Consider the following 26,006-nt stretch of genomic DNA (forward strand, 5'->3'; position numbering starts at 1 on the left):
AGCTATAGCCGCTGCCCTGTGCCACAGCCATGGCCACACGGGATCTGAGCTGCATCTGTGACCTATAGTGCAGCTCCTGACAACACCAGATTCTTAAACCACTAAGCGATGCCGGGGATTGAACTTGTGTCATCATGGATACTAGTCAGGTTCATTAGTGCTGAGCCATGATGGGAACTCCCACATTATCTTTAGACCTCTTTTTCTTGAACTACAAAGTGAGGCTATTAATGCCAGTTCTACCTAATTTTTCGTATTTGTTGTGAAGAATATACAAGATAATGAATGTGAAAATACTTTCAATACAGAAATATTTAAATTATGTGTAGAACATGCCTCTTGTCTGTGCAAAGTATGGTTTGTTTCTCTGGGTATTTTTTTGATTCAAACTGTAATACAAAATATCACTCTGTCAGTAACACCAACTTTGCCACCTCTTGGGTATAAAGAAAAGTATAAAGATACCTTATTTCTTAATATATAAAGAAATAGCACAGTTCACTGTTCTAGAAACAAGTAGGTCACGGACATTTAATTAGCTGCTACTCTGTGCCAGGCTTTTATGCTTTGGGTAGATATAACTCAAAACACATTGACAGTGAGCTCAATTGGCTTAATTACTGATTCTCTTCAAAGTGACTCCAAGCTAATTCTGAGACTATCCCACCTAATTACCTCAAAGATCTTTAGGAACTTCTCCTCAGATTGTTTGGTACAGAATTCTTCTCTCATTGCTTTACCATGTCCATGGCTGCTGCCAACCCACTGTGAATCCACTTACTTAGACACAGATGTCCTGTGCAGCAACCAGTCTGGGCTCAGGAAAGGGATCTGGAAGCCCTTGGAGATCCCCTTATTATTGCATACTAATACCTTTGCAATGGTGTGCATAGTTCGTTTTTAAGATCTCACCGAAGGAGGGTTCAGGATTAACAAAAGCAAGTTATAATGGTATAATCTTTGCATAGTTCTAGTTCCACACTAAAATCTCTTACCAGTGTGGTCCCTTGTTTCTCTCTGGACTTTTTTTTCAATTTGACCTCCAGCAGCAGTGCTTTCAGAAGTTATAGAACAGGGCTTCTGTGTTGCACATATTTCTTTGTCAGACATCTGTTGAGTCTAGTTTTATGTGTCTGTTGTTCTTACTCTTTTGAACAAGACACATATCATTTTCCTTGTGGCATTCATTTCATGATTTAAGAGATATGGCTGATATTGCTACAATACAATTCTTCTTCTTCTGGCATGTGGTAACTCACTTTTCCTCTGGGAATCTATCTTTCATTCCAAAATCAAATCACAGGGTTTAGTTGTGATCATCTGTATCCTAAGAGCTAGAGATGGGTTATGATTATCTCCAGGAGGTAAAGTGATAACTCAGGGCCTGGCCCTGGTAGAGGATGGAATATTATAGGAGGATAACCTCAGAAGTCACCCAAAAGTCCTTGTTGTGGCAGGTGATGCTTTGGAAGCAGAGTATCCCTGAAGGAGCTGGAAACAAGAAAAGGTCTGTTTTCTAAGAACTGGGAACTTGAAAGAGATCCAGCTAATGCCTCAGGAACTACCTGAATAGAGACAGCTACAAAATGTGTAGGCCCATTACAAAATGAAAATGTGGGCCTTGTGTTCAAATTGCAGGAAAAGAACTACAGTATAAATTACAAACCTCTTTCCTTTCTTCTTTGTCATGGTTTTTCCTTTGCCATTCCAAGTAAAGAAAAATTAAAATATTAAGTTATGAGTATGAGTTCTACCGTTCATTGTTATACTATATGGTGCAATGCAAAGATGAGTATTTAACATATGCAGTTAACCCTTGAACAAAATGGATTTGATCTCCGTTGGTCTACTTACACTCAGATATTTTTTGATAGTGAATACTATGGTACCATAGGATCTGCAGTTGATGGATCATTGGAAGAAGAACTGCAGACATGAAGGGACTATGTATATGGGTGGAGAGCAGACTATAAGTTATGTCTGGGTTGGATTTTCAACTACGCTTAGGGTTGGTATCTGTAACCCCCATTGTTCAAGGGTCAACTATGTATGGATCACCAGAATTTCAGAACTCTTTTTGCAGCTCATTAATGCACAGGTTTTTTTGGTTTTTGTTTTTGTTTTCTTTTTAGGACTGCACCCACAGCAATATGGAATTTTTCAGGCTAGAGGTCAAATCAGAGCTATAGCTGCCAGCCTGTACCACAGCCACAGCAACACGGGCTCTGAGCCAGCATACACCACACTTCACAGTAATGCTGGATCCTTAACCCACTGAGCTAGGCCAGGAATTGAACCCTTGTCCTCATGGATACAAGTCAGATTCATTACTGCTGAGCCATGACAGAAATGCCAATGCACAGGTATTTTGTTATCAGAGCAATGGAACCATTGCAGAAAATAACCATCTTTATTTTTAACTTCTTGGTATGTGTACATTCTACCAATACACCATGGAAGGGGGTGGCTTCAAAACACACTTGTCTTGTACTTACCTTGAGTCTTGCTGCCCTCCATCCGTTATGAGTCCAGTTGACTTTTGTGCTCACAGGACATCACAAACATTATATGTGAATGGGGTTGCTAGGAATGGTAGGCATACATATTGCATTTATCTCTTCTGCTTACATGCATGTGTCCATTGCCCCACTGGATATCACTCACAAAGCACAAGTTCAAAGGTAAAATTATTTTGAACTTCAAGATGACTTATAGAATATTAAGCAAATAGGAAACACTTCTGGGCATGATGCTCTGTGCAGCCACACAGATCCCACACTCAAAAGCCCCATATAAAGTAGATAAGGAGGGTGAGTTAATTGGCTTCTTTTGTTTAGAGAGTGAACATTAAGCATCTCATATGGATAGAAAATAAATATATATCCTTCATATATAATGCACAACAGTTTAATTATATTAATCATGTGTACCTTATGTCCCTAGTACTTATTTATCATATAATTGGAAGTTTGTATCTTTTGACCAGTTTCATCCAATTTCCCAAACCCCCACCATTCACCCATGTTTTGTTTATTTTCTATGTTTGTTGGTTGGTTTGTTTTTTGAGGTATAATTTACCTACAAAACTGTGGGGTTCATGGTGCTCAACTTAGTGATTTAATATTTCTAAGTGTTACAGAATGATCACCACCATAAGACTAGCTACCATCTGTCACTATACAAAGATATTACATTATTATAGACTATATTCTTCATACTGTACATTTCATACCCATGACTCACTCTGTAACTGGAAGTTTGTAAGTCTTGATTTCCCTCACCTGTTCTATCTGCTCCCACTATCCCTTTCATCTGGCAACCACCTGTTTTTTTTTCCCTGTAGTGATGACTTTGTGTCTGTTTTGTTATATTTGTTCATTTGCATTGTTTTTAGATCTCACAAAAGTGAAATCATACTGTATCTATCTTTCTCTGTCTGACTTAATTCACTTAGGATAATATGCTCCAAATCCATCCATGTTATTGCAGGTGGCAAAATTTCATTCTTTGTTATGTAATATTCCATTATAAATACATAATGGGTTATATATATTGTAAATATAAAATGGATGTTGAATTTTGTCAAAAGCTTTTTCTTCATCTATTGAAATGATCATATGATTTGTATGATTTTTTTGATTTGTTAATGTGGTATATCACATCGATTGATTGTGGACATTGAGCCATCCTTTCTTTCATCCCTTGATCATAGTGTGTAATTCTTTTAATGTATTGTTGAATTTGGTTTGGTAATATTTTATTGAGAATTTTTGCATTTATGCTTATCAGTGATATTGGCCTGTAATTTTCTTTTTTTTTTCTTTTTCTCTTCTTCCTTTCTTCCCTCCTTTCTCTTTTTCTCTCTTTCTTTCTCTTTCCCCCCCTCCTTTCTTTTGTTGTTTCTTTGGTTTTGGTATCTGGGTTATGCAAGCCTCACAGATGAGTTTGGAAGCTTCTCTTCTTTTTCCTTTTTTTTTTTTTTGTTTTTTGTTTTACTGTTTTTTTTGGAATAGAGAAGGACAGGCATTCATTCTTTAAATGTTTGGTTGATTTCTTATGTGAAGCTGTCTCTTCCTGGACTTTTGTTTGCTCAGAGTATCTGTTTCCTGATTCAGTTTCATTACTGGCAACTTGTCTGTCCATGTGTTGTGTTTCCTCCTGATTCAGTCTTGGGAGATTGAATGTTTCTAGAAATTTATTCATTTCTTTCACATTCTCCTTTTCTTGGCATATAATTGGTGGTAATAAATTGGTAGTAATCTTTTATGTTCCTTTGTATTTCTCTGGTGTCAGTTGTTAAGTTCTCATTTTTTCATTTTGACTTATTTAGACCCTTTCTTTTTTCCTTTCTTGGTGAGCCTACCTGTAGATTTATCAATTTTGTTTGTTTTTTTTTCAATAAACAATTCTTAGTTTCATTGCTCTTTTCTATTGATTTTTTTAGTCTCTCATTAATTTCTATCATGATCTTTTTGATTAATTTCCTTCTACTAACTTTGGGTTTTGTTTGTTCCTTTTTTCCTAGTTCCTTTAGGTGTAAGATTAGGTCGTTTATTTGAGATTTTTGCTGTTTTCTGTGATAGGTTTGTGTTGCTATAAAATTTTCTCTTAGATCTATGTCTGACAAATTTTGAGTTGTTGTGTTTTTTCATTTGTCTCCAAGAATTTTTTGAATTCCTTTTTGATTTCTTCAGTGACCCAGTGGGTGTTTAGTAGCATATCATTTAGCCTCCAAAAGTGTGTGTATTTTTGCAGTTAATATGTAACTAGTTGTTATTTGCTTGCTACTTTTTATATTATCTCTTTTTTTATAATTGTTATGATTTTATTTTTATTTTTTATATAATGATTTTTCCATTATATTTGGTTTACAGTGTTCTGTCAGTTTTCCACTGTACAGCATTGTGAACCAATTACACATACATGTATACATTCTTTTTTCTCACATTATCATGCTCCATCATAAGTGACTAGACATAGTTCCCAGTGCTACACAGCAGGATCTCATTGCTAATCCTTCCAAAGGCAATAGTCTGCATCTGTTAACCCCAAGCACCCCATCCATCCCACTTCCTTCCACTCCCCCTTGGCAAGCACAAGTCTATTCTCCAAGTCCATCATTTTTTCTGTGGAAAGGTTCATTTGTGCCATATATTAGATTCCAGATAGACGTGATATCATATGGTATTTGTCTTTCTCTTTCTGACTTACTTCACTCAGTATGAGAGTCTTTAGTTTCATCCATGTTGCTGAAAATGGCAATATTTTGTTCTTTTTATGGCTGAGTAGTATTCCATTGTGTATATATACCATACCTTCCTAATCCAATCATCTGTCAATGGCCATTTGGGTTGTTTCCATATCTTGGCTATTGTGAATAGAGCTGCATTGAACATGTGGGTGCATGTGTCTTTTTCAAGGAAAGTTTTGTCTGGATATATGCCCAAGAGTGGGATTGCTGGGTAATATGGTAGTTCTATGTATAGTTTTCTAAGGTATCTCAATAGTGGTTATACCAGGTCACATTCCCACCAACAGGGCAGGAGGGTTCCTTTTTCTGCACACCCCCTGCAGCATTTGCTATTTGTGGACTTATTAATGATGGCCATTCTGACTAGTGTGAGGTGGTATCTCGTGGTAGTTTCGATTTGCATTTCTGTAATAATCAGGGATGTTGAGCATTTTTTCATGTGCTTGTTGGCCATCTGTATATCTTCCTTGGAGAAATGTCTATTCAGGTCTTTTGCCCATTTTTCCATTGGGTTGTTGGCATTTTTGCTGTTGAGTTGTATAAGCTGTCGCATGCAAATCGGTGAAACTAGAACACACTCTCACACCATGCACAAAGATAAACTCAAAATGGCTTAAAGTCTTATACATAAGACAATACACCATCAAACTCCTGGAAGAGAACATAGGCAGAACATTCTCTGACATCAACCTTGCAAATGTTTTCTCAGGTCAGTCTCCTAAAGCAACAGAAATAAAAGCAAAAATAAACTGATGGGACCTAATCCAACTGACAAGGTTTTTCATAGCAAAGGAACAAAAAGAAAACAAAAAGACAACTTACAGAATGGGGGAAAATAGTTTCAAATGATGCAACTGACAAGGGCTTAATCTCTAAAATTATCTCTTTATCTTTAATTTTGCCATTTTAATTATAGTATGTCCTGGTTTTGACTTCTGTGAGCTGATCTTCTTTGGGACTCTCTGTGTTTCCTTGACATGGTTGTCTTTATCCTTTCCCAGGTTAGGTAAAATTTTTGGCTCTTATGGCTTCATGTAAGTTTTCTGAATTTTCTCCTGTTATTATCCTTCTAGCACCCCTATAATGTGAATGTTAATATACTTAATGCTATCCCAGAAGTCTCTTAAACTGTCCTTTTTTTTTTAAATTATTTTTTCTTTTTTTTCTGTCCAACTGGGTGATTTCCCTATGCTGCCTTTCAGTTCATTGATCCATTCCTCTGTATCATCTCATCTGTTGGTTATTTTGTACCTGGCCAGTGTTAAGGTAGGGAAGAGAGAGGAGAGCTAAGGCATTAACACAGTTCTTATTTGAACTAGTAACTTCGTACCCTAGTTTGATGTTTTTGGGCACCAAGGAAGGTTCCTGCTGAAACCTCACCTCCAGAACTTCACTACGCCTGACTCCTGCCTGCTTTCATGGGAAGCCAATGATAAAATCCCAGATTCCTTGGGCTGAAATTGCTATACCCTTTAGACCGCCCCCTTGATGATCTAACAGTGACTTTGTCTCTTATATAGGCTATTGCTCATTCTTGAGAAACACTGAGGCATTTTACCCAACAAACCCTGGAAGATAGGCCTATCGCATTGCTGAAATCATCTATGTCCACCTTTCTAGTGCACTGTAGATCTCTATGTGAGAGTCGTAATCTGCTCAGCATCAGCACTCCAGCTTCCTCAGGTGTGAGGCAGTCAGTAGTCTTCTATGTATCCCAACTACAGGTTATATAATTCAGTGTTATTTAGGAACCCACTTTGAAGTTCATTAATGACTAGGGTTAGAAGACAGCATTTTTTTCTCCAAAGCTTTGGTAAGGTTGAGTGAGGAAAATATGGGTCTCTAACGAGACCTACCCCTTTCCCCCAAATATGTCACTTAATCAATTGTCCCTTGCTCTGCTATTTTAAATATTTTACATTCTTAGAATTGAGAAGAAATTCAAGAATTATAGACAAAATTTTTTTCTCTTCCAGTGGACTGGAAATTTTGCCGACATCAGGGTTTCTGATTTATTCTCACTTAAGTATCCTGATATCTATTTATTTATTTATTTATTTACTTATTTATTTTGGTTTCTCAGTAGAAGTTTAATCTGAAAGAATCCCTTTCTAAGGGATTCATAAACAATCAAAGATATTACTTCTATTCTAAGAAAAATCCCAATTCCATCATGTTTCCCATTGGCTTTAGTACTACCACTTAATACTTTGTTGAGGATGCTGAGAATTGAGAATTATGTTGTTGAATTAAAATGTTATTTTCTCATAGCATCAGACGATGGAATTCAGAAACACTTGATGCTTAATTCAACTCAAATAGTCCTCTCCCTGGCAAGATCAATGAAAAGAAAGTTACATAATAAAGGCTCAAAAAGACCACATCAGACTGCATTAAGGTTTTAGAGATTGTGGTCACAAATAGAAGTATGGAACTCTATACCAGAGAAATAAGAAAAACTAGCCCAGTATGCAAACTTGAGTCTCAGGCTTTACAATATATGTTGAAAGAAAAGTCAAACTTTCTGGGACCAACAGAAGAGGTGCTAGAGGATTGGGTAATACAGTTTAGGCCAAATTATTTCAATGAGTTTTCATACCTGAAAAAAAATTTTTCCAAAGAGTATTTTAGAATCTGAACAATAGTATTAGCATGACTGTTTTTTTGCAGAATAGAATACAAGGATGAGAGGGGGAAAAGGACTTTGTTTTCTCAGAGGTCAAGCAACCCCTCAATTTGCGGTAAACTATTTTCTGTAGCAAAAAAGAGATCTTGTGATCTTAGATATTTTTCCACATCAACAAGAGTATGTTTATCACGTATATGTCACTAAAATACAAACAAAATATATATCACTTCACCATACACTAAACGAATCATTTTTTGAGGACAAGAAAAAAAGCCAAATAAATTGGGGTTATCTAAGAAGAATATAAGGAATTGCTATTTATATTTAGACTGATAGACTGTCCCATGTTCAAAAGAACATTACTCTAGTTTATCCAAGCTGCTAAAACAAAAACATACAGACTGCATGGTTTGTAAACAACAGAAATGTATTTCTCATAATTCTGGAGGCTGCAAAGTCTAAGTTAAAGATGCTGGTATATTCATTGTCTGCTTAGGACCACCTTCTTGTTCACAGATAAACAACTATTTGCTATATCCTCATATGGATATAGGGATGAGGGATCTCTCTCTAGGGCCTCTTTTATAAGAGCTCACCCTCATGACTTAATCATCTCAAGTACCATCACACTGGGGATCAGGTTTCAGTACAAGAGTTAGAGGATAGGGTGGCACAAACATCCAGACCATAGCATATATACAAGGGGAATTAAGTGCAAATTTAATGTCACCTTAATATAAATGTAATTTCTTATATGAGCTTGAGATCCCATATAAAATAAGGAACTCATAATTCCTAATGAGTATATAGGCTTGGCCCTTTAGTGGCATGGTAACTGAAAAATAAAGTATTATCTGTGTGGAATTCCCAGGTGGCTCAGTGGATTAAGGATCCAGCATTGTCACTGTTGTTCCAGTCACTGATGTGGCAGGGGTTTGATCCTTGACCTGAGAACTTTTGCATGTCATCGGTGCAGGAAAAGAAAGAAAGAGAGAGAGAGAAAGAAAGGAAGGAAAGAAGTGTAACAGAGAAGAACAAATCTGACTCCTTATTGGATTTTTTCCTTTACTCTAACCCTGGTATTCTGGTGCCTCTGCTTAGTCATGATGGCTTTGCACCCGTGTAGAATAATGTTGCCTATAGCCTAAAATATATATGATAGAATAGCCCATTCTGACATGTTTTTGTTTTATTCATTTTGCTTTTTAGGGCTGCACCTGCAGGATATGGCAGTTCCTGTGTTAGTTGAATCTGAGCTGCAGCTGCCGGCCTATGCCACAGCCACAGAAATGCTGGATCTGAGCCATGTCTGTGACCTACTTAACAGCTCACGGCAATGCTGGATTCTTAACTCACTGAACAAGGTTAGGGATCAAACCTACATCTTCATGGATACGAGTCAGATTCTTAACCCCCTGAGCTACAAGGGGAACTCCAGCCAAAACTCTGATTTTTAAAGGAATAACTCTTTTTCATTCAGAGATAAAAAGTTGCAGAACAGAAAATAACCATTGTCTTGTTGGAGATTTATAGGAAAATTGTGCCCAGACCTATGCAGAGAGCTAGAAGAATAAAAGAGTCCTGCACCAAAACATTTTGCAACAATAGCCACGCCCCCTCCCTTTTTAGTATAAAAGAAGCCTGAATTCTAACTTGGGTAAGATGGTTCTTTGGGACACTAGTCTGCCATCCTCTTAGTCTGCTGGCTTTCTGAATAAAGTCATTATTCCTTGTCCCAACACCTCAACTCTCCATCTATTGGTCTGTCATGCAGTGATCAGTGGACTTGGTAACACTTGTGCATCAAAGAACAAGTGAGTATTAACATTCTGACACTTTTACTTACCAAGGTTATCTGTACTGAAACAGGATTCTCTTTCTCTCGCTCTGGTTTGTTTCATTTTATATGTGAGCTAAAATACCCATGCTGTTACTTGCTTCTTCACTGGAACTAAGAACAAATACATACATATTACCCTAGTTTATATAAATCACTTGATTCCTGTTTACTCTGAAATCCATTTTTAAATTGGCTTCTTGATTTTTTTTTAATTCCAAGTTTATTGATCTGTATTTTCCTTTTAATATCATTTATCTTCTGGTTGCTTGCCTTCTTGACATGCATATAAAGGCAACCATTCCTAACCTTCTCTGGAGCATTTTAACACACAATTGTCTTTCTAAATCAATGACTTCAACTATCTTCAAATCTCCTTAGAAAATCCATTTTACTTCTATTAACTTTGTACTTTCTTTAGTGTATTAAAGAATCTTGGAAATAGCTGATCAAACATAATTTCCTAACAGCTGTATTGTGAATTTATTAATGAACAACTCAGAGTGAGAATAGAGTTCTATCAATTTATGGTAGAGTTATTATTATTACATAGAGGATAACTTAAATGACAAGATTGAGAAGCAAAATAATTATAAGCATTTTAGGATATTATTAGACTTAATTTTCTTTTTTTTAAAGCATATGCAAGTTCAGTATGTAAACTGATGATGGAAAGGGTTTCTTAGCTCTTTATTATGCTATAAAAATGTGAGACAATAAAGCAGAGTGGAAAAGTATAGAATTTGGCATCTCATGGATTTGCCTCTAACCCATAGAAGTTGTGTGGTTTCAAATAGGTAACCAATATTGCTAAGCCTCTACTACTTCATTTGCAGGATAAGAAAAATGATATATACCTTGAAAGTTTTTTTACAGTGTTTGCATATAAGAAGTATGACCTAGTGCCCTCCTGGGTATTTATTGTATTGAATTGAATTTTATTAGTTAACTGATATAGAGAAATAAAAGGCATTAGTGAAACAGGATTCTTCAAGTGGTCACTTATTTTTTAAAATCTACTTTATTGGTATATAATTTATATACAATAAAATATCACTATTTTCAGTATAAATGTTTCAGTATAAATGTTTGATAAGTTTACCAGACATATACATCCCTGTGATCATGGCCTCAGTAGTTCTCTTCTGACCCTTCATAATCAATTGCCTTGAAATCTCTGCCCCAGGTAACCAATTGATTGGACTTTTAGTGCTATATGTGAGTTACGTTTGTTCTAGAACTTCATGTAAATAGAATCATATGTTTCACTGTCTTCTCTCTCCGGCTTCATTTGCTCAGTACACAAGTTTTGAAATTCCTCCATGTTGTTGCACATAAGTCAATTGTTTCAGTGTCTTTTTGAGTAACATTTCATTGTGAGGCTATACCATATTTGCTCAACCACTGATGGACGTTTGCTTCACAGTTGACTAATAATCTCTGGCTGTCACACCATTGTACCTGCTGCAATGTCAGTCATGTCAATAACACACTTCACCTATGCTGAAATGCAGGACTTTCGCCCATACTACTAAAAGAGAGTTAAAAGAAATTCCAGGTGTGGCACAGTGGGATCCTGCTGTTTCTGTAGTGCTGGGACATTGGTTTAATGGCTGACCCAGCACAGTGAGTTAAGGATCCATCCAAGAAATGATCACCAGAAGGAACAGGACCAGGTCCAGGTCCTATACCTGGGGGTCTGGCAACACAGAGATGCCAGTGCATTCATTCTGCTCACTCAGCTGCAGGTGAAGCATAGGAAGCAACTGCGGCTAGAATCTGATCCCTGGTCTGGGAACTCCTTAACTCCATATGCCAAGGGGTGGCCAAAAAAGAAAAAAAAAAAAGGAAAAGAAACTAAACATCCCCAGCCTCTTTCAGAAAATTTGTTGGGAAGATAACCAACTATCTGCTGAAGTCTTCTGCTTAAGCATTGTCAATTCTACCAATAACTCTTGCCAAGTAATAATTACATGCTTTATTTTTGTTTTTATACTTTGAGTCAGGCACTGGGCTAAAATGTATTACTTCCTTCAATCTCCAAACAATCCTATGAGGATTTACTTAAAAAACAATTGTATTTTTCTACAGTTGAAGAGGTTTAGGCTTAGGAGAGTTAACGCATCTAAAGTCACAAAGCTTATAAAGCAAGGCTTTGGAGTCTCAGTATAAGGAACCTGTAACTCACCTTTTTTAGTATTGGCCCTGTAGTATGTCTCTCTTGTCCACCTGTATCAAGTCTGTAAGACTCTTTCTCCCTGAGAATGATGGGATTCTTCCCCAGCTTGGTCAGTATTGATTCAGAGGATAGATTGGAGGTACATGTACATATTGGAGGTGTATTGTTTTGTTGCGTTTTGGAAAGACTGGCCTGGCAGGATTCAGCCAGGCTTGATATTTGATCAGATATGAGAGCTTCATAATACCAGCTTTTGTATACACTGGTCTATCATTGGGGCAACTTATTCAGCATTTCTTTTTCAAATTTTATTTTAATGATTTTTTTTCATTACAGCTGGTTTACGTTTTTCAGCATTTCTAAACTTCAATTTCCTCATATGTAAAATAGAGATGAAATATATTCCTTACAGAAATTTTGTTGAGTGGTGTATATATATATACACATATATATATATCCACACACATATATATATACACATATATATGGTAGTTATATCTTGTTCATTGCTCTTTTTTATAATCTATAACAAATCTTCTGTCTCTTTTGATTTCTTTTGCCTTAAAAATCTATTTGTGTCAGTTATTAATATTTTGATTGCAGCTTTCTTTCATGTATTCTGTTATTTTTAAGGCTGCACCTGCAGCATAGGAAAGTTCCCAGGCCAGGGGTCGAATCAGAGCTGCAGCTGCAGCCTGTGCCACAGCTTATGGCAATACCAGATCCATAACCCACTGAGCAAGACCAGGGATCGAACTCGCATCCTCACAGAGGCAACATTGAGTCCTTAACCCACTATGCCACAAGATACTCTGGTGTATCTTTGATATGTCAATTTTTGTCTTTTTGTTTTTGATCTTTCTGGTAGTCTTTTTACTTAATCTTTGACTCATTATTTGAACTAAATTTTTACTTTCTAAAAATTATATCTAAATCTTGATTGATTTAACGATTTATATAAAGTAAATTTATTATTATCATTATTATTATTATTGCTTTTTCGGGCCAAACCCATGGCATATGGAAATTCCCAGGCTAGGGGTCAAATCGAAGCTGCAGCTGCTGGCCTGCACCACAGCCACAGCAATGCCGGATCTGAGCTATGTCTGCAACCTACCACAGCTCACAGCAATGCCAGATCTTTAACCTACTCAGCAAGGCCAGGGATTGAATCCGCATCCTCATGGATACTAGTTGGATTGGTTTCACAGCATGAACTACCCAATTATTTCTTGACATTGTATATATTCTATTTGCAACCTCTTTTGTTTCCTATGTTCCCCTTCTTTTCTTTTTGATAGAGGTCATTTTCTGCCTTAGATATTAGTGCTCTTATTTTTATATCTTAGGTTGTTGTTATTAATTGAAGATCACTCTTCATGTTAATTTACTGTCACTACCTTATTATCAATTAATTACCAATCATCAATTAATTTTATTTCATATATATGATATAGATATAATATTTTTTCTTTCTCTGATCATACCTTTATTATTAACACCAACAAACTTCATCTAAATAACTGAATACCCTTAATTCACATATCTCTAGTAGCATTTCCTGTCTCACTATTTTATTATTTCCTCTCAAAAGTATTTTACCACATATGATGAATGATTTAAGACATGGTTGAGATATGGTTGAAAATATTTCTGTTACAGTTATACACATGATAGAAAATTTAGTGAAAAATTATCTTCCTTCAGTCCAAAAGATCTCTATTTCCTTCTTACATCTTGCATCACTGGGAACAATTCTGATGCGACTCTGAGTCCTATTCTTTTAAGAGATAACCTCCTTTTTCTCCTAGAAGCATTTAATTTTTTCCCTCTTCTTTGATATTGTAAAAATGTTCCATAATATGTCTAAATTTGTCTAAATATGTTTAAATGTTTCCTTTGTTCTCCTATCTGACAGTTTCAACTCAGGTCTTTTTATCTTTAATACCAGCTTTTTATTCATTTTAAAATGTATTTTCTCATATCCATTTTTAATTTTCTCTCCTATGGGACGTCTAGTGTGTGTTCTGACAGTTTAAACTCTGTCTTCCATACCTTATAGCTCTGATTTTATATATATATATTTTTATGTATATTTCATATCTTAATCTTTTTCTGGTGTCTTCCGGGCCGGAGTTTGTATCTGTTCTTTTAACTCCCTGTCGTTTTCCCCCAAGCTGGATTCCTCCTCATACTTATGCTATGTGTTCCTGATATCAATTAATGTGTTCCTTCTTCATTTCAGTTGGTGTATTTTTACATAATACTACAATTTATTTATGATCTTTCTTATAATGCCAGTATCTTCCCTTAGATTCCTTTGGACATCTGTTGGACATACCCTAAATCATTGGTCCTTTGTTCTAATTCTGTATATGTTACCCTTTTCTTTTGAACTAAGGTAATCCACAGAAGTCTAGAGTGTTGCTGTTTGAGCTTGTAAACTCCTGTTCCCCTAGCCTTAGGCACATCAGCTGCTATGTCTAGTTATCAGCACTGAAGAAGGACCCAAGGGCAGGCCCTGTTTGTCAGTCCTGGCGAATTTAAGGGTCGGGCAGAGAGCTCCATAGAGCACAAAACCAATTTTGATCACTTCCATTTGCTGTCACCCCATGAGAAAAACCATCCACTGAGGTTTTAGATCTTTAATCCTAAACACATGCTGCACTGGAGAAGGCAATCTATGCAAGCAGAAAAGGGAGTGTGGAGGAAGGAGTGAACATCCAGGGAGAACTGGTCAGTTTGGATCTGCTTGCTCTCGCTCCTCACCTCCGCAGGGTTTTACGCTGCCCTTACCCCCAAAGACCCTGCGCTGGAAGATACATCCTGGCACAGCTGAAGCCTGCAATGAAGGAAATAAAACTGTCTCAGGGTAACATGAGAGTGGAGGGCAGGATGAAGAATTTTCGAAGCTTTTTCCCAACTAATCCTCTAATTGCCCTGTCATCCACTTTTTGCCCTTTCCTGCAGCCTCTTTCCTCCCATGCCTTCTTCACATCCATGACAGACAGTTCACTGTAGCCCTCGGTCTCCCCAGTACTTGTCAGTGTTTTTTTTGTTTTATTTTTGTTTATTTAAAACTATTTAACTAAATTTGTTTTAAGTAAAAATAAGCCAAGGGTTTCTGACGGTGAGACCACGGAAACGAATTCGACTAGTATTCGTACAATCCCTGGCCTCACTCAGTGGGTTGGGGATCCTGTGTGGCCATCAGCTGTGGTGTAAATTGCAGATGCAGCTCAGATTCTGGATCCTGTATTGCTGTGGCTGTGGCGTAGGCCAGCAGCTGCGGCTGTGATTCAACCCCTAGACTGTGAACTTCCATATGCCGCAGGTGCGGCCCTTAAAATTAAAAATAAATAAATAAAAAAAAAAAGCCAATAAAATAAGACTTTAAAAATAAATAATTTATTTAAAAACTTATTGGGATTCGTCATCCTTTTTTTTTTTTTTTGATATAATTTCCCTGGAATTTTTTTTTTGGGGGGGGGAGGGTGTTGAGAATCTTTCAGCCTGGCTAGTTCCCTGTCTTGGTGGTAACCAAAGTTCTGTGAAGCATTTCTGGCCTCTGTGTTGATGTCACTAAGCCTCTTGCTGGCATCTGCTGAATGCAGCTCTTGGCCTCTATACCTTATCCTTACTTGCCCAACTTCCCAACTCTGCCTGTTCCTCATGTCAGCTCCTGGGGAACTGCAAAGTCTCCAAGGATGACATTGCCAAAATATAATACATCTTTGAGTTCCCTTAAACAAGAAACAGGAGTATAATGGAGCTACTTTTGTAATAACTGTACTCATTTGCATTTGTAAATTTTCCCTTGAGTGAAAAGGTGGGGAAGTTAGAGGAGTAACACAGAACCTGTGTCACATTCTTTGTCTATTAACATGTGACTATCATGCCGTGTGTTGGAGGATAGACTGGGTAATGGGATGGTCTCTTCCAGCTTCTTTTTTTATTACCACGTGCTCAGGAAATAGTCGGACAAGCGAGGAGGCAAGTCTTGGGGAATATTGGCATTCATAAACATTCACAAAGGTCTGGTATTTGTTCTCTGTGAGGATTTGTGGGTAAGAGGAATGGTTTGCCTGAGTGGTGGAGTGTTAAATCACAATCAGTTCCTATGCACACACACACAAAGAGAGTTAACAATTGGCAAATGCCTTGCACAGCTGCATTATTGCCTATAAAAATGGGAATGAAACAAACTCATATCGAGGGTAAATGAGATAGTGAAGCCCATGTACTGCTGCCTCCAAAAAATGATTTTTACTCATCATCAGTAATGAGAAAAATGTCTAAATGGCTTTAAGGGACATGTGAAATTTATGTGGTTTGACACTTAGAATTTTTAGAAACATTTAAAATAGCATAGAAATAACCAAACCGTGAGGTTAAAATATACTTCAGTCCAACCTATAAATCCATGTCAGGAGAGATTTATTTTGGAGCAACATCTCAAATAAAGTGCTAGTTTAAGCTCTGTAGTCCTGCTTTTTAGAACAAAGGAGTAAACATATTAAGGAAAGATACAATTGCCACTCCAGATTTAAACTTTCTCAGGAGAACCTCAAGAGCTACTGTTAGGTGTTAGGCGTTGAGATGTGCTGGCTCACAAACATATTGCTTATTCACCAGGATTTCTCTCAATAGTTACTTTTAATTATGATTCTGCTTGTAATTTAATAATGATAGTATCCATTTTTGTTCCAATGTAGGCCGAGCTTGTTTTTGTAAATGCTTCACCACCTGTTGCCCAACTTTATAGTTCAAGTTCAGGCATATGGAATTCTTTTAATGATGGCTCCAAATCAATTGGCATTGCCATGAAAGGAGTTGTAAAGCTGTCAATAATGAAAAACTTACCAAAAATGAATACTCTGCTTTTGTTTGTACTTATCAGGAATTTTCAATTCCCACTGTAAAACATTCAGGTTTATACTGTTATTAACCCAGATAAAGGGATGCTGTGAATTCTTTTAACACATACTACCAAAAGAAGAAAGAAAAGAAAAATGTATGGATGAGCTTTGATTTTCTGCAAATGGGTCTTGTACTTCTGCATTGTGTTTCTATCTGTTCTATGCATTTGGAGTGCTCTTAAGTTACTGATAAGTGGAACTTGATTCTTTAAAGTCAGAGATACCATTTAGTCCATGTCTAGATTTTAACTTATTTTCTTGCATTCTGACAACCATCATAATCAATTTCCCTTCCACTCAGTAGAGATGCTGCTATTAAAGAACATTTGAGTTAAACTCTGCTTTCTCTATACTCAAGATTGTGATGGCAGTTACTACAGGAAAATGCTGGTGGGAAGTGGGATGAGGGGAGCTGGGAGGCTTCTGTGTATATAAAAATGTCCCTGGCAACCAAGACACTCCAAAAATAAAGTTGATATTTTATTTGAGTAAAAGCCCAATGTAAATAGAGTTATAATTAACTCATTTATTTATTTAACAAATATTTATAGACTACCTACTCTATCTTCAAAGCCCTGAGATAGCCCTGCAGGACATAGCATGTGGTAAAAGTTACAGTTTCTACCTTCAAGGAATTTCTGGGAAGAGCAGACTATCTGTAGTAAAATATAAAAAGAACGTCACTGGGGTTTTGCATGAACTCCTCTGTTCAGTTCCTTGAGGCTAATATGATAAAATGCTAAAATTCAAATAAGACTCAAGTGAAATAAATTATTCTAATACTTGCCACACTTACTAAGGGATTGGTCACAGCATTCACATGCTGGCAAGGGCTCTTATGTGCAAGCCCAATCCTCAACCACGCCGCATGTTTCAGGAGTCCATTACTAATATAAACTCTTTACACCTGCCGATGCCTTAAAATTCACTTTCACTCAGATGTTCTTATTTGATTCTTCTAATAGACTTATGTAGGAGGCAGAAGGTCTAAAGCTTATAGTTAAGGACATTGGCTCTGAAGCAGATTATCCAGTTCAAATCCCAGTTTCTGCCTTTGATTATCCAGTTTAACTTGGGTGAGTTATTTAACCTCGATGGGCCTCAGTTTTCTTTTTTCTGGGAAAGGTAGATGATAATAGTATTCAGTGTATACAGTTGCTGTGTATATGAAATGGCTCAGTACGTAAAAGAACACTTGTAGTGATCCAAAGCATCCCGTTCTAGCTGTGTAAAACCAGTTCTCTACATTTCACAGCCTGTTCAGGCTGCATCGTAGTTATATCACTGCTTATGCTTGGAGAAATGATCTCTCCAGTCTCCAATTTGTCTTTAACCCATCATACCAATTTCCTCTTTAAATGATCTCTCTTACCCAGATGCCTATGATCTCTTGATCTAAAATTCAGTTACAACCCAGCATTTTATTCTCATTAGAGGTGTCACACTAGCTTTCACTCATAGTGCTGATTCTACCTTATTAGTAAGGTGTGCCTGGAACTTCATATTGGGAAAAATTTTAAGGCTCAGGAAAAAGATGGTTTTCAGTTATATTGCTGATTTCTCCTTCAGTTACATGAGAAGAGGGAAGAGCACAAACATGGAGATCTGACTTTCCACCCCTGATGTAATGAACCCACTTGTTTTTATTACGTATAGTAAAAATTATTAGGATTTTGAAACTTTCATAATGAATCAGATCCTGTCCTATATTCGACTAGGCAATATAGGAGATGGCTTGGGAAAGGATCTCGGTGTTTGGGGAGCAGCGAGTAATGTTCATTTCTGGTTCAGTTTTAAAATATCTTGTAACACAAAGAAACAGGGGAAATATAAATGACATAGAAGAATGTATGCCTGTGTCCTCAATTAGGATTTTTTGACAAACCATAAACAAAATTCAAGTTTTAATCTAAAAGAATGTAAATCTAGAGCTATCTTGTCAATTTAACAAGATCTGCAAGGTTAACATCACCCAGAAAGAGTAGAAATCATTAATAAATAATCCAATAAGTTGAACACAAAAGTGTCGTCTTGGTCTCATTGTCTTAAATTATGATCAAATGGTACAGTTGCATCATTCAAAACCCAATAAATTTAAGAATTGAGGTAATTTCAGACATGCTTTCTGAGATTGTTATTGTGTTAAATTCTGGATTTAATGCTTTCCTATGCTCATTTTTAGGGTTTTGAAAGGAAAACTACATACCCCCAAAGCAGTATATTAATAGGATATTTTTTTGTTTGTTTCTCTGACACATAACTTTATCGTCAGGATCCATCCATACTAATTTTTTCATATTTACAATTCATAAATATAGTGATCTCTTAGTAATTGCAATTTAAAAAATTTCTTTAAGGGAGTTCTCATCGTGGCTCAGCGGAAATGAATCTGACTAGTAACTGTGAGGATGCAGGTTTGATCCCTGGCCTTGCTTGGTGGATTAAGGATCAAGCGTTGCCAAGAGCTGTGGTATAGGTCGTAGAGACAGCTCAGATCTGAGATTGCTATGGCTGTGGTAGAGGCCAGAGGCTACAGCTCTGATTTGACCCCTAGCATGGGAACTTCCAAATGCCATGGGTGTGGCCCTCAAAGACAAAAATAAAAATAAAAAATAAATAAAAAATGTCTTCAATGCTTCTATGTCTGTGTTACCCTGAGTTCTCACTCTGAGGTTCTGATATTGTGGTTTCTTTATTTATACTCACTTTTTCATCCTGATTTTTTTTAGGTTTTATTATTTTTTTTTCTTTTCACTTTATATCTACCTCTCACTCATTGGGATTTCACTTCGGTGTTTTGGGGTGTGTGTATGGCCACATATTTACCTCTTCATTTGTTTTTAATATTCTAATTACCATTTACCTCATCATTTACCTTCATGTATGTTTCTTATGATTATCAATAATTCTTATGATACTTTTATCTTTTTCATTTTTTACATTACATATCAATCTCTGTTTCTGGTCACAACTAGAAATTCAGCAATTTATATTGTAAACACTTTCAAGATTTTCTTTGTATCATCATTATGAATTAATTTGTCATGTGGTTTTAATCTAGTATTTTCTTATTATTTCTTTAGGCCTTATTTGTTATCAGGCATCCTATTGACTTTAAAAAATAGATGTTGCCTTTTAGGTATAAAACTTGAATCTTTTTTTTTTTTTTTTCAGTGCAAATGAATGCCCTGACAATGTAAAACCTACAGGGTTATCTTAAAAGATAGCAATCTCCTTAAATAACAGTTCATTTATTCAAACCCCTTAAACTAAAAAAAAATATGAGTATCCTTTGTTAGATTAAACTCTTCAATTTTTTTGTGTGTGTACTATGTCATAATAATTAATACTTTTATTGTATTTCACTCTTTGCCAAAAATTCCCCACATTCCTGATCCTATTACTAGGGAAAATCTTATGAGGCCAGCCTAAGACGATTCCCATTTCACCATGAGGAAACTGAAACTTATCAAGATTAATTAACCAGAGTCACAGAATTTGTAAGAGGGAGAAGAGGGAGTCAAAACTAATAAACCTAATTTAGAGACCTCTTTTTCTGTGCCTCCATCTATACCTGAATCTATAAAAAAAAATGCCTACATTTGTATTCTCACAGTGTGTACTACAATAAAGAGTTCTTACATAGAATATTGTACCTTTCTTATGGAGTCTCTGCTCTGCACTGGGACCCAGTGCACATGAAACCTGTGTGTATGCTCCAAGACTGGACTCTGAGTTTCCCCCAGTCCTGTTGGCTCCTATGCACAAGCCCCACTGCCCTTCAAAGACAAATGTTCCAGGGCCTCCTCTTCCCAATGCCACACCCCCAGGCATGATAATCTGAGGTGGGGTTCGGAACTCTCACTTCTTTGGGAGAGCCTCTATGATACAGTTATTTCCCAGTCTGTGGGTTGCCAGCAGGCAAGTATGGGTTTTGCTTATATCTTGAAAGTGCCCATCCTGCCATCTCCTTGTGGCTTCTTCTTTGCCTTTGGGTGTAGAATATCTTTTTTTTGGTAGTTTCCAGTCTCTTGTTGATAGTTGTTCAGCAGTTAGTTGTGATTTTGTTGTTTTCTTAAGAGGAGGTGAGCTCACATCCTTCTACTCTGCCAGCTAGTCTTTCTCCTTCTGTCTGTACTCTTTACATAATATGATTATCTAAGAGAAAACTGAAATTTCTGTTTGGGGTAGATTTGCCTCTAGAGAGCAATCTTGAGCTCTGGGGTGTGGACTAGCTAATGCATGGAATTAATGGCATCATTCAGCTCTAGACACCTCAATTGGTGAAGGAACTCAGACACAGGTTGCTTACTGAATTATTGGCCATAACTTCTATTTGTACAGAACATTGATAAGATGACGGATTGGAAAGAAAATCACCACCTACTGATTGCATGTCCCTGAAAGACACGCATCCTCAAGAATGGTTCAGTAAGCTTGCCTCTATCAACCTGCTCTGACTGCACAAAATTTTAAAGAGTTTGGCAATAAATCCATCCTCCCTCTATTTAAAAACAGTCCTGTTTAAAGTTCACAGCCAGAAGTTCCTGTCGTGGTTCAGCAGAAACGAATCCGACTAACATCCATGAGGACGCAGGTTCAATCCCTGGCCTCACTCAGTGGATTAAGGATCTGGTGTTGCTGTGAGCTGTGGTGTAGTTTGCAGATGTGACTTGGATCTGGTGTTGCTGTGGCTGTGATATAGGCCAGCAGCTACTGCTCCAATTCGACCCCTAGCCTGAGAATCTCAAAATGCCATGGGTCTGGCCTTAAAAAGACCAAAAAAAAAAAAAAAAAAAAAAAAAGCTAAAGTTCACACCCATGCAGAATTCTATCTGAAACCAGTTGTCATGGAAAGGATTGCTAGTTTTTATTGTTGATATATTTTTAACTCAGCCAAGTGCATAGCATGTGTACAGTTTACAAATACTACACATAAAATCTTAGGTATTTAACACCACCTGTGCGCCACTAGTCAGAGGTGTGCTGTCTGAGTATATTTATCTTTTCCTTGTTCCTTTAAATCTTTTCCATTTTATCTAAAGTCACTTGTCTGGCAAATCTCCACTGTTGATTCAGAGAAGACAGCATCAGGGTATGTTTTGCCTAGAGCTCTGCTTATTCAAGATTATAAACATTCATAAGGCAGTAAACTTGAATTTCAAATAACAGGAGAAGCAGAAGATTATGTATAAATTATACATATAAACTACTTGGTTCCTATCTCTGGAATATTAACCTAAATAAATATGCAGAAATGACTGGTGTTAGAAATGTACCTGTCATAAAATGGGGGACAAATGCTTTCACATCTGTCATGGAAAGAGACATTTTATCAAGTTTCTCAATAACATTCTGGAGGAACACCAGGAAGTGATTCTGGCAGGGATGAAAAGCTATAGCAACAGTGGCAGCCAGTGACATGAAGCAGAAGCTCAAGTAAGACAGAAAAGTAGAACATACCTTGAGAGGCTTTTTTGAAGCGACAGTGGTAGTTAGACATTGGAGTAATGATGGAAAGCTCTTCCATGCCTAAAGGATAACTGAATTAAAGAGCCATAGACATTAGATGTGAAAGAGCTCCATTAAGGTCGTCTCATTCATTCCATGCCAGCAGAGGATTGTACCCTATAGCATAGTTTATAGGACAGTGGACTAATGTTTGAAAAGAGGAAATTAAAATGATTTCCCCCAGCCTACATTAGATTATCATTACATATCAGAAGCTCTAAAACCACTCATCCTGTATTCTATCCTAGCTCGCAAATTAAAATGATTAACAGATTTGGAGGCTCCAGGTTTAAATAACAAAGGAGAAACCTGCTGAATTACAGTCATTGTAAAAGGCATTGATTTAATCAAATAGGCTCAATTTGAATGGAACAAATAACTGAAAAGTTCTATAAAAAGAAGCCTTCCCCTAGGTGGACATGGGGCTTTCAGACACTTATGAGAACTTAACTGTAGTAAGTATTATTTAAGCTACCTTTTGCAAACCTCTGAAGTCAAAACCTTTAGCACAGAGTTTAAGGCAGGAAATGCTTTATTCTCTGGCTTGGGAATTGTGTGCCTGTAATGCAAAAATCTCTTAAAGGTGTCCTGGGCACTAAGAATTGAATATCCAGATGTTTCAAAAAGGCTAGTTGCTATCTATCCTGATCGACTGTAGAGTGTCCTGAGATGCAAATGCAAATTAAAAGGGCAAAGTACAGTGAAGTGAACCAAATGTGACATCCAGGAGTCCAAGATTCGACGCTAGTCTCAGTTTGCTTTTCCAAAGATTTGTTTTTATATGAAATCTCATTTTTCTAACCTTTCCTTCATAGTATTTGACCCTACAGAACACAGCATCTGGCTAATTCTATTTCTTAAAAAGAAAAAAAAAGACACATGATAAGAGGAGGGAACAGTGGCAAGCCTTTCCTTACTGAGATTCTCAACTCTCCTTTACTAAGAATGAGTTTCATACTTCAGGCTATATGAGAATATGAGCTGGCACTGCATACATACCTGGTGATGCCAAAACTCCCATGCTCTGTATGAAGTGACTGGTTCCTAAGTTATCAGAAAGAGAAAAGGGCAAAAGAGGGCACCATCAGAATATTTCTGTTCTAAAGGATCAGCTTATATATAATAGTGAGTATTGTATCAGGGTCCAAGCTGCATAGACCCTAATGGATTATAGACAGGCTGAACTCAAAAGGACGTGTGTGTACCTATAAGAGGCAGGCACTTCGACACACTTTATGGTGCTGTTGCTATTACTGCTTTCTTTTTGGCATCAGATGACAAGATCTTGCATCCCAATCCGTCACTGATTCACTGTGATAGGTCATTTCTCAGCTTTACTTTTCCCTTTAGAAATGAGGATAATTGCAATAATGACTTCATATTTCTCACCATTTTTAAAATTTGTACATCATAAAATGCTATATTTAAACATATTTTAAACACATATGAGTTTTGTGTTCCTACTCATTTCCATTATTTTTTGCTGACAAAAATATAATAATAAATAATAAAAATATAATGAGTAATAAAAATATAATAATAAATAATAAAAATCTATCTTGTTTCCTTCATGGTTGCTGATATGCTAAGTTGCCGAGGAATCAACAGCACACTATTTACTTTGTGCTTATGTTGTGCTCAAAACTGTGCTTAGCACAATACATTGAACTTCAGTTTATAAGATTCTTTTTAGTTCCACATTCTCAATAAAAACAATGGCTTATATATTTCCCTTATGCAGGAATGTTGATCATTTTTATATTCTCTGATTTTAGTTTTTACTGAATTATGCTGATCCTGAAAGATGGAATAGAGCTTCTCTTTAAATTTTTATGATGCATATGTTTGGAAAGGAACTTCTCCTTTAATGAGACACTCATTTTGCTCCTTAATTTTGGAAAGACTTTTTGACCATCTCTGTGTGTCATAATTCTATTTATCCTTTAAGGGCTGTTTAAAATATAATTTTTATGAAGCTTTATTAGATGTCTTTAGGTAAGAATTTAGATTCTGTTACTGGGTCCAAGTTTGCACTACTCACCGCACAACAGGCCAATAAATTGAGAGATGAGGTGTTGAAAGGAATCGTGACTTTACTCAGAAGGCTGACAGATGATGGAGGACTAGTGTCTCAAAGAACTATCTTAGAACTACCAAGTTTGAATTTAGGCTTCTTTTATACTAAAAAGGGAGAGAACAAGGCTAGTTGTTGCAAACTTCTTGGTGGAAGCTTCCTTTGCTCTTGTAAACATCTACCTAGGTCTGGTCACAATGTTTTTATAAACCTCCAAAAAGGCAAATATTATTCTCCATTGTGCAAATTTTAACCTATTTATGAATGAAAACGTTATACCTCTAAAGGTCAAGCCTGGGAGGCAGAGCCTTGAGAATGGGCCATCATGTATGTTTCAGACTAGAGGCAACATTCTTTCATAACAGTGGAGAGCCAGATGAGTAAGCACAGGGAACTGAGCACAAAGGTTAGAGCTAAAATAATAGTGCAGGTGATTTGGGATGGAAATCCTATAAAATTGGGTTGTGATGATTGTTATACAACTATAAATGTAATAAAATTCATTGAGTAATTAAAATAAAATGAAATAAAATAATAGAGCCAATTGGAAGCCATGTTTGTTCTCTTCTGTTACTATCTAGAGTCAGAAGACATGAGTTTCCATCTTGTTTGGGTCCCCTATTAGCAGTGTAAATTTGAATAAGATGCTTAGAGTCTCAAAAACCTGCTTTTCACCTGAGTAAAGAGGATGATAGTAATACTGATCTTATGGGACTATGAGGAATAGTGTTTTTTCAAGTGCTGTGCACAGGGCATGTTACCTAATAAGTGCCAGATAATATAATTTTTTCAATTTATTATCCTCTATACTTTGCCTCTGTTCAATTATAGCATTTGTGAGTATTTGTATATGTAAACCTGCATAACGTCCCTGTTTTCTGTCCTCCTATGAATTGAAAGGATGAAAGGACCAACATAGTAATAAAGCCCAGGGAAAATATAACAGCCTATACTTAATATATCTCAACTGATGTTAGCAATGAATATACATGGTTTCAAGGCTGAGGGCAGTCTTATGTGAATTTCAGCTATGCCAACATTGACCTTCAGAAATTAGACATAAATATAGAGAGCTTATAAGCAAAAAAAAATTCTCCAAGAAATGTGCACTCAAATATTCCTATGCCAATAACAGCAATTCCATTTGAAACAATAGTCTTTAGGAGTGGGTTTAACACCAAGGTAGAAAATATTTACCACTTTGATCTATGATGCATGCGTTATTAGTCCTTTGGGATTCACTATAAGACAGCTTTCAGTGGATCAGTGATATTTACCTCTGTAATTGTATTAAAGGGAAGGAGAGAATGAGAAAATAAAAGCCAGGCAAGAGAATAACATTCTGCTTTCAACTAAGCTTGGAAATGGAAAGCTAATGAGATGGAGAGTAATAAGAAGACGGTTGCAGGCAACAGAATTTACAGGGGAGAAATTTTATTTACCAATATCAAAATAATTAGTGGAGGGCTAGGTTTGGGTGGGAGGAAATTACAGATTACAGATTTCCATGAGGAAAACTATAAAAAGTCCATTGTAACTTTGGAAATAAGAAAAGAAATGTTCAGAACAAATGCAGCGAAGAGATAATTAATGGAATTGCTAGAGG

The 26,006-nt window shown here is 36.5% G+C and overlaps 2 long non-coding RNA genes across 4 annotated transcripts in view; one reads left to right on the forward strand and one right to left on the reverse strand.

The window, feature by feature from the left end:
• The window catches only part of LOC110255421 (uncharacterized), a 1,062,594-nt gene that overhangs the window by 618,361 nt on the left and 418,227 nt on the right, over nt 1-26,006 (forward strand). The window lies entirely within an intron of this gene.
• Nucleotides 6,385-26,006, reverse strand: part of LOC110255422 (uncharacterized) — a 56,459-nt gene continuing 36,837 nt past the window's right edge. Inside the window, exons 3-5 of one of the 3 annotated variants that reach the window (XR_002335599.2) lie at nt 23,326-23,370; nt 22,279-22,358; nt 6,385-9,831 (exon numbers count right to left, since the gene is read on the reverse strand). This is a non-coding gene — a long non-coding RNA (uncharacterized LOC110255422). Of the gene's footprint in view, nt 9,832-10,719; nt 14,739-22,278; nt 22,359-23,325; nt 23,371-26,006 lie in introns of those variants that run through there. The other 2 variants (XR_002335596.2, XR_014816724.1) reach the window with 2 other exon arrangements.

This window comes from Sus scrofa, chromosome 9 (assembly GCF_054392235.1).
Source record: "Sus scrofa isolate SSC_HxYL_T2T_F1_AM1 chromosome 9, Sscrofa_HxYL_maternal_Yorkshire_Landrace_v2.0, whole genome shotgun sequence".
NCBI classification, from domain to species: Eukaryota; Metazoa; Chordata; class Mammalia; order Artiodactyla; family Suidae; genus Sus; species Sus scrofa.